The sequence below is a fragment of the Capricornis sumatraensis genome, chromosome 1, assembly GCF_032405125.1.
Source record: "Capricornis sumatraensis isolate serow.1 chromosome 1, serow.2, whole genome shotgun sequence".
Taxonomy (NCBI): Eukaryota; Metazoa; Chordata; class Mammalia; order Artiodactyla; family Bovidae; genus Capricornis; species Capricornis sumatraensis.
Window position 1 is genome coordinate 86189508 of NC_091069.1, and position 9787 is coordinate 86199294.

Below are 9787 nucleotides of genomic sequence, written 5' to 3' on the forward strand. Positions count from 1 at the left end.
AACCAGAACAACTACACTTTTGCCTATGACATATGCCAAGGTCCTTCTTACAATTCTATTTAAAAAGGAAAGAACTTTAAAACCACTAACGTAGAGTGAAATAGCAGTATTACTGACTGTTCACCCAGATAATCCAGATGATCTCAGTTTAAATACATATTATCCCATTGTTGGATAACATAGCAAAATCAGTTCAGTTCAGTTCAGTTGCTCAGTCATGTCTGACTCTTTGCAGCCCCATGAATCACAGCACGCCAGGCCTCCCTGTCCATCACCAACTCCTAGAGTTCACCCAAACTCATGTGCATCGAGTTGGTGATGCCATCCAGCCCATCTCATCCTCTGTTGTCCCCTTCTCCTCCTGCCCCTAATCCCTCCCAACATCAGAATCTTTTCCAATGAGTCAACTCTCCGCATGAGGTGGCCAAAGTATTGGAGTTTCAGCTTCAGCATCAGTCCTTCCAATAAACACCCAGGACTGGTCTCCTTTAGGATGACTGATTGGATCTCCTTGCTGTCCAAGGGACTCTCAAGAGTCTTCTCCAACACCACAGTTCAAAAGCATCAATTCTTTGGCACTCAGCTTTCTTCACAGTCCAACTCTCACATCCATACATGACTACTGGAAAAACCATAGCCTTGACTAGATGGACCTTTGTTGGCAAAGTAATATCTTTACTTTTTAATATGCACCACCTTCCAAGGATTAAGTGTCTTTTCATTTCATGGCTGCAGTCACCATCTGCAGTGATTTTGGAGCCCCCCAAAATAAAGTCTGACACTGTTTCCACTGTTTCCCCATCTATTTCCCATGAAATGATGGGACCAGATGCCATGATCTTCGTTTTCTGAATGTTGAGCTTTAAGCCAACTTTCTCACTCTCCACTTTCACTTTCAACAAGAGGCTTTTGAGTTCCTCTTCACTTTCTGCCATAAGGGTGGTGTCATCTGCATATCTGAGGTTATTGATATTTCTCCCGGCAATCTTGATTCCATCTGTGCTTCTTCCAGCCCAGTGTTTCTCATGATATACTCTGCTGCTAAGCTGCTAAGTCGCTTCAGCCATGTCCGACTCTGTGTGATCCTATAGACGGCAGCCCACCAGGCTCCCCCGTCCCTGGGATTCTCCAGGCAAGAACACTGGAGTGGGTTGCCATTTCCTTCTCCAATGCATGAAAGTGAAAAGTGAAAGTGAAGTCACTCAGTCGTGTCTGACTCTTAGCGACTCCATGGACTGCAACCTACCAGGCTCCTCCATCCATGGGATTTTCCAGGCAAGAGTACTGGAGTGGGATACCATCGCCTTCTCTGGATGTACTCTGCATATAAGTTAAATAAGCAGGGTGACATTATACCGCCTTGAGGTACTCCTTTTCCTATTTGGAACCAGTCTGTTGTTCCACGTCCAGTTCTAACTGTTGCTTCCTGACCTGCATATAGGTTTCTCAAGAGGCAGGTCAGGTGGTCTGGTATTCCCATCTCTTTCAGAATTTTCCACAACCCTATTTGGCGCTTGGAAAATATCATAGAGTTGATGACATTTATCATATACTGTCTTGTATTATAGTTACTTGTGTACTTGCTTTATCACCTCTACAAAATTTTAAGCTAAATTGTGAGCCAGGGCTGGGGTGGAGGACCCTTTGTTGCAGTGCTGCAATGCTTTGCACCTAGAGGCAAAATATGCCCGCAGCACCCGAAGCAACAAAATACAAAGAAACAGTATGGGACCAAAAATAACCCTGCAGTTGCAGCAAATTTTGGACAAAAGATACAAAGAGACCAAAACACCCAACTGCCGCTTCTGAAGAACCCAAAGCACATGCCCCCTACACACACCACCACCTAAGAGGTGGGTAAACCACCTAGGCCACCTTCTGGCAGGACTCCTGAACCAGCTACTGCCCTCCCGCAACGTAGGAACAACTTGCTACCTCCCCCGCCTCCAAGAGAAGCAAGCAAGCAAGGGAATCCACTGTTTGTTCTCACCCCAATAAAGCCTTGCCTGAATTTCTTGTGTGGCCTCTGATCAATTTCTATTGATTAAGGAAGCCAAGAACCCTGGAGGGTAACGAGTGTAGGGGGCATATTCTTCTTTGTACCTGTCACAGAGACCTACACTCTTGTGTTCAACACGAACAAGTTGCATAACAATAAGCATGTAAGGTCATATTCCCTAACAAGCAGTCTTATGCAGCAGGTCCTCAGAGTTACAACATAATGAAACGATGCTCACAACTCTCATCTTTGCTTTCTAGACAGGTTCACAATTTGAAACAATTTAAAATAGGACTTTACAAACCAAAAAGGAAGTCTTAGACCACTCTAGGAACAGAGATTGGGCTTCCCTGGTGGCTCAGGGGTAAAGAATCTGCCTGCCAATGCAGGAGACCCAGGTTCAATCCCTGGGTAGGGCAGATCCCCTGGAGAAAGAAATGGCACCCACTCCAGTATTCTTGCCTGGGAAATCCCATGGACAGAGGAGCCTGGCAGGGTAAGTCCATGGGACCGGGAGAGCTGGACACAGCTTAGTGACTAAACCATCACCACAAAGGTGACGGCTACCTTTGAGAAAGCTCAGCATCCAGTGTTCGCTTGTGTAAGTCTCACAGCATTTCTGGGATTAGGTACAAAGCATAGGGGCACCACGTGTTGACTCTTGTGTGGGTGCCTAATTTGCATAACATGTACTTCTGCCAGACAAATGACTGGACCCCAGTCAAGGGCATCTAGATGTCCCAGGAATGTTAAAGTGAAGGCCTTTAGAACAGTTTTCATATTCACTCAGGCAGGTTTGGAAAGATGAAGGAAATATAGGTCAGCTTGAGAGCAGTGCCAACGTTATTGGCCCAGTTCCTTGGCACAGGCTGGACCCCCAATAAACTCATGTTGAATGTGTGAAAAAGCTCTCCTTTCCTCCTGCTCCAGTTCAGTCGGCAGTCAGGCAGCTCAAAGCACTCTCAAGGCTGCATCTATCTATTATTATCCTCTTCAAGGAACAATGTTTGTAGAAGGTTGAGGACAAACTCTAATGACTGGGCTTCAGAGCATCCACAACAGCAGGTGGGAGAGATGTGCTAATGAGTCCAGTCCATCAGCAGAGTGAGGTGTGGCAAACGGCCCTGAGCTTGAGCCTCAGTGACCTCGGGGTCCTAAAAGAGGTTATTGTCAGCTGTGGTTTTCAAATGTCCTGATGGAATGTTCTCTGTGAAGTAAGCAAGGAGAGTCCTGGGTGTCCCCCACGGCAGATTTCCTGGTTTTCTGTGTGGGAGTCCAAATTCAGTGACCTGCGATAAACCTCTAGAAGTTGGTCTGCCTTTATGCACAGGACTTGTGACACTGTGTAAAATAAGGAAGATGATAGAAGAAAGACAGGGACGGTGAGGACGTCAAGTCCCTGGAGGGCAGGAGTATGTTTAGCGCCTGTGCTGGGGAGAGGTATATGGGTACCTGTCCTTCCACGTAAGTTCCTGACTGCATGTAGGGAAGCAGGAGAAATGGAGGCATCATTGAAGACCTCTCTCTTCCTCGCTCTTTTTTCATTTTCTTACTAGCCAGGAACATTAACACACAAAATGTTACTTTCTACTCACTTTATAATCATTATCATAGCCGTACAATATTCATTTGGCAGGTACCAAATTGGATGGAAAAAGAAACTCTGACAATACAATAGTTTGGATGAGCTACCTGGTATTCAAATGAAGAGACACCAGAGAAAGAACTAGCAGGGATTGAAATCTATGTTGTTGTTGTTCAGTTGCTAAGTTGTATCCAGCTCTTTGCAATCCCATGGTCTGTAGCTCGCCAGGCCTCTCTGAAATCTATACAAGCCAAGTTATCACTGTCTGCATGACCTTGAATGAATCACACACCTTTCTCTAGTTCATTCAATAAAGCATTGTTTTATTCAACAAATACTTATCACGTGCCAGGTATTTGTACTAAGTTTTGAGAAGGTATGCATTTACTCAGTCAACAAATATTTATTAAGTCCCTACTATGTGCCAAACACTGATCAAATTGTTGGGGTGCAGCAGTGAATAAAACAAGCAAAGTTTTCACCCTCACGGAGCTTATATTCTAGTGAGGTTGGGTAGAAGAGATAATCAAGAAATATACAATATGTTGAATGGTAAGTGCTATGAGTCAAGAGGGGTAAAGAGATAGAAAGGGCCATTAGTGATATTTTATACAGTCAGTCCTAGGTATTAGTTTCAGTTCTCCCTGAATATCCCAAAATCACAGGATGCTCAAGTTCTTTATATAAAGCGGCATATTATTTGTATATAACCAGTACACATCCTCCTGTATGCTTTAAATCATCTATAGATTACTGGTAATACCTAAGAAAACATAAACGCTATGTAAATAGTTGCCAGTTTATGGAAAATTAAAGTTTCACTTATTGGAACTCTCTAGGACAGCAGAATGGACTTCCCTGGCGGCTCAGTGGTAAAGAATCCCCCTGCAATTCAGGAGACACAGGTTTGATCCTTGGGTCAGGAAGGTCCCCTAGAGGAGGGCATGGCAACCCACTCCAGTATTCTTGCCTGGAGAATCCCATGGGCAGAGGAGCCTGATGGGCTACCAGTCCTTAGAGTCGCAAAGAGTCGGACACGACTGAAGCGACTTAGCACACATGCATGCAGGGAAGCAGAATATTTTCAATCCATAGTTAGTTGAATCTGCAGGTGCAGAATGTTTGGAGATGGAAGGCCGATATATATATATATAGGACATGTTGAAGGCCTCTGGGGAGCTAAGATTTAAGCAAAGATTTGAAAGAATCTAAGGAGGGAGACATACAGCTATTCAGAGAAAGAACCTGTCACAAAGAACATAATAGGAATGACTCCTCATCACACACAGAAGCCTTTTAAGTTGCCTTGAATGTCTTCTGGAAAGAGACAAAGCGTAAATCAGTCCTAAGGGCCTCACCTACCCAACATGGACAAACAACCTAAGATAAGAAAGAAAAGAGATGAATGTCAAAGTGTTTTTCTTATTCTTTTTTGAAGGCTAGAAGACCATTTAAGTATTCAGTTCAGTTCAGTTCAGTTGCTCAGTCATGTCCAACTCATGTCCAACTCTTTGCAACCCCATGAATCACAGCACGCCAGGCCTCCCTGTCCATCACCAGCTCCTGGAGTTCACCCAAATTCATGTGCATCGAGTCGGTGATGCCATCTAGCCATCTCATCCTCTGTCGTCCCCTTCTCCTCCTGCCCTCAATCCTTCCCAGCATCAGGTTCTTTCCCAGTGAGTCAATTCTTCACATGAGGTAGCCAAAGCATTAGAGGTTCAGCTTCAGCATCAGTCCTTCCAATGAATATTCAGTATTGATTTCCTTTAGGATGGACTGATTGGATCTCCTTGCAGTCCAAGGGACTCTCAAGAGTCTTCTCCAACACCACAGTTCAAAAGCATCAATTCTTTGGCACTCAGATTTCCTCACAGTCCAACTCTCACATCCATACATGACTACTGGAAAAACCATAGCCTTGACTAGATGGCCTTTTGTTGGCAAAGTCATATCTCTGCTTTTTAATATCCTGTCTAGTTTGGTCATAACTTTCATTCCAAGGAGTAAGCATCTTTTAATGTCATGGCTTAATCACCATCTGCAGCGTTAGGTAATGCTATTTATTAGTCACTGGTTTCCAATCAACAATCAAAACCGAGTATGCATCTATATTTGAAGGTCTTATCCGCAGATAAAATCGGTGCTGCCTGAGTTCAAAAGCTAATTCAAATGCCAAGAGTCCTAGGATTTGGTGGTTCACTGTCTAACCTGCTCAGAGCTGTATGCTAGGACTGTAGTCTGCATGCTCACACTGTCTCATACATACCATTTCCTGCTGCATTTGATTAGGTGAAACTGAAATCTCCTAACCAAGATGTGACCTGACGTTCTTTATTTACGGGGAAATCACTGGTTAGAAAATTCCTTAATTTTTGGCAGCTGTTCAGTCAAATTCATTAGCACAGATCAACTTTATTTCCAGGACTGGTGCAATTCTATTTGGGTAGCAAGGAGAGGAATCCTCCAAGTATAAGGACATACTTGTTCAAAATGTTCTAAACTTTCAGTTTCTCTTACATTTTTCCTTAAATCAAACTTGGGATAATCGAGACCATACAGTACATATGAATTCAGTCTGAATGTGGCATTTGGGAGGAAAACCCCAGCTGAGTACACACCAGCGTGTTTCAGCTTTGCTACAAGAGAAATAGTTATGTATTATACATGGACTATAAAGACATTTTTTGTAAGCCTTGCTTTTAAATGTTTGAATTTCAGGACTTAAAATGTTCCATGTGTTTAGTATTTCTTGTTCAGCTAGACTAAAGAAAAGTGGTTGAAAACAGTCTCAGCATATGTGTGGTATATTTCAGGAATGTTTCATACATTATTATTTGTGGAGCTATGGAGTTTGTGAACACGGCTTTTACATTCTTCACTGGTTGTAGTCAAGGGGTCACTTATTCAATATATATTTATTGAGTACCCAGAGATCAAATTGCCAACATCCGCTGGATCATGGGAAAAGCAAGAGAGTTCCAGAAAAACATCTATTTCTGCTTTCTTGACTATACCAAAGCCTTTGACTGTGTAGATCACAATAAACTGTGGAAAATCCTGAACGAGATGGGAATACCAGACCACCTGACTGGCCTCTTGAGAAACCTATGCAGGTCAGGAAGCAACAGTTAGAACTGGACATGGAACAACAGACTGGTTTCAAATAGGAAAAGGAGTACATCAAGGCTGTATATTGTCACCCTGCTTATTTAACTTCTATGCAGAGTACATCATGAGAAACGCTGGACTGGAAGAAGCACAAGCTGGAATCAAGATTGCTGGGAGAAATATCAATAACCTCAGATATGCAGATGACACCACCCTTATGGCAGAAAGTGAAGAGGAGCTAAAAAGCCTCTTGATGAAAGTGAAAGAGGAGAGTGAAAAGTTGGCTTAAAGCTCAACATTCAGAAAATGAAGATCATGGCATCTGGTCCCATCACTTCGTGGGAAATAGATGGGGAAACAGTGGAAACAGTGTCAGACTTTATTTTTTGGGGCTCCAAAATCACTGCTGATGGTGATTAAGCCATGAAATGAAAAGATGCTTAAACCTTGGAAGAAAAGTTATCACCAACCTAGATAGCATGTTGAAAAGCAGAGACATTACTTTGCCAACAAAAGTCCGTCTAGTCAAGGCTATGGTTTTTCCAATAGTCATGTATGGATGTGAGAGTTGGACTGTGAAGAAAGCTGAATGCCAAAGAATTGATGCTTTTGAACTATGGTGTTGGAGAAGACTCTTGAGAGTCCCTTGGACAGCAAGGAGATCCAACCAGTCCATTGTAAAGGAGATCAGTCCTGGGTGTTCACTGGAAGGACTGATGTTGAAGCTGAAACTCCAATACTTTGGCCACCTCATGCGAAGAGTTGACTGACTGGAAAAGACCCTGATGCTGGGAGGGATTGGGGGCAGGAGGAGAAGGGGACAACAGAGAATGAGATGGCTGGATGGCATCACCAACTCGATGCACATGAATTTGGGTGAACTCTGGGAGTTGGGTGATAGACAGTGAGGCGTGGTGTGCTGCGATTCATGGGGTCGCAAAGAGTCGGACACAACTGAGCGACTGAACTGAACTGAACTGAACTATGTGCCAGGCCCCATTTTAGGTATGTAAGCTACAATAGCAAACAAAGAGAATACATTAGAGAAAAAAGGCCGTAAATGAATCTATAAATAAATATAATGTAATGTCAAGTAATGAAATTCTTCCTGGTTTGAGCAAGGAAAGGGAAGGTGGGTGAGGCTGCTATTCTAGAGGGACAGAGTCTCTGCTGAAGTCTCATTTGAATAAAGACTTTAAAGGACCCTTTCGGTTACCTGAGGAAGAAGTACCCAGGCAGATGGAGTGCCCCATGCATGGTGGAGTTCCTGGAAAAGCCTGGGGGCCGTGTGGCCAAGGTCCACCAAGAGGGAGAACCAAGCATTGGAAATGAGGTCTTACATATTAACAGAACCACATGTTAGAGGGTTCCTGGTGCCCCCCCACAAGTGGAAGAGCCACCGAACCCACAGTCCAGTTTCATTTTCTTAGAGGTCCAGACAGTGAAAATGAATTGCAAGGAAACCCTGCTGTCAAACTACAGTCTCCTCATTGAGCTTCCCCTTACTCTGTGTAGAAATGCATGTATGTTGTTTTTCTCTTCTGGACCGATTTACCCAGGCATTTCTCCCACCTGAAATGTCCTTATTGACTCCTCTCCCTGGTCAGTCTCTGTAATGTTTCAAAACTTACTTAAGCTCTGCCTCCTCAAAGAATCCTCCCCTAACTCTTCTGGCTGACACTCAGCAGCCCCTCTGACACTATGACTGGAGGTTTTACTTAGGACTTCCTCATCAATAACAGATTAGCATTCGGGGGAACCCTGAAATTGAAAGCAAAAGAGTTTTGTGTAATTCTCCCTTCATGTTTTCATAAGTGTTCATAAGTCACAGGAGATTTTAAAATGAGTCTGTGATTTAAAAGACTGAGATCAACACCTTTGGCCAGTGCTTCTCACACACCAAATGCGCACACAAACTATCTACATTTCATTAAAATGAAGATTCCAACTCAGCAGCTCCAGAGTGAGGCTTGGTGCTGCTGGTCCCAGGATTACACTTAATGGCAACGGACTAGAATATTTGAGTCTGCACTTGTTTGCATACAGTGGCTTGTTGCTCTCTGCCCCCTAAATAGATGGGAGGTTTCCGCTGACACTTCTTAGTTTTTCTCCCATGGCAGGGACTAATAGAAAAATAGCTCACTCTTGGGGCTACCAGAGGCTTCCTCTATAGATACAAGTGCATTAATTGAACCTGATCAAAATATCTTCTCTATGTTCTCTTGCTTAGTCTCAGTTAGTTTTCTAAGGTAACCACCTATTTTTCAAGGCGCTAAACTTTTTTGTAACCCAAAGCAGAATCTCCAAACCCTTAAAATCTTCCTAAATCAGTTTTCGCCTCTCTTCCATATTGAAATAAAAATCCATCAAACCTAAAAACCATCATAGTACAGGAAATGCCTAGCTTGGAAGGATAATCCACTATACAAGGGCATTCTCCCGCACTGGAGATGTTCAGTACCAAGATGTTCAACGCAAATAAATAATGTGGAATGTCAAAGAAGCCAGGATAAATCAAATCAGCACCACTAGGCCCCTGGAGGGGTAGGTTTGGGATTAATGGTTTAGAGCCCAGAAGTGAAGTCTCATGAAGAAAGGGTAGAGAGGGAAAGTCTCTAGGAGCTGAAGAACAGTGTAGTAAAGGGAAAATGGGGCTTGGGAATAAAACTGCTACCTCAAAAAACTTGCCACTCTATATTTGCCCAAGATATAAAGGAAGTTACTTAGTCATGTGGAAATAAATTGTTATTAACAGACTCTAACAACAGAGCAAAATGAAAAAAAAAAGTTTACACACAAGACATGTGTAAAGAATGTGTGTGCAAAAGGAATTTTTCATGTGGTATTTAATAAATATATACTTATTATTTGTACTTATAAAAATACCATGTGCAATGAGAGCTATGCATAAATATTTATAAAATACCTTTATCTAAGTAGGCCAGTAACATTTAATATTCTTCAATAAATTCATACATAAAATATATACGTTAGTGCCAAAGGGAACATATAGTTTGAAATATGAACGCCTAGTAAAACTTTCAAGAATCTGGAGCAAAATTCAGGTATCTGCCAAAGGAAACTTCGAAGCA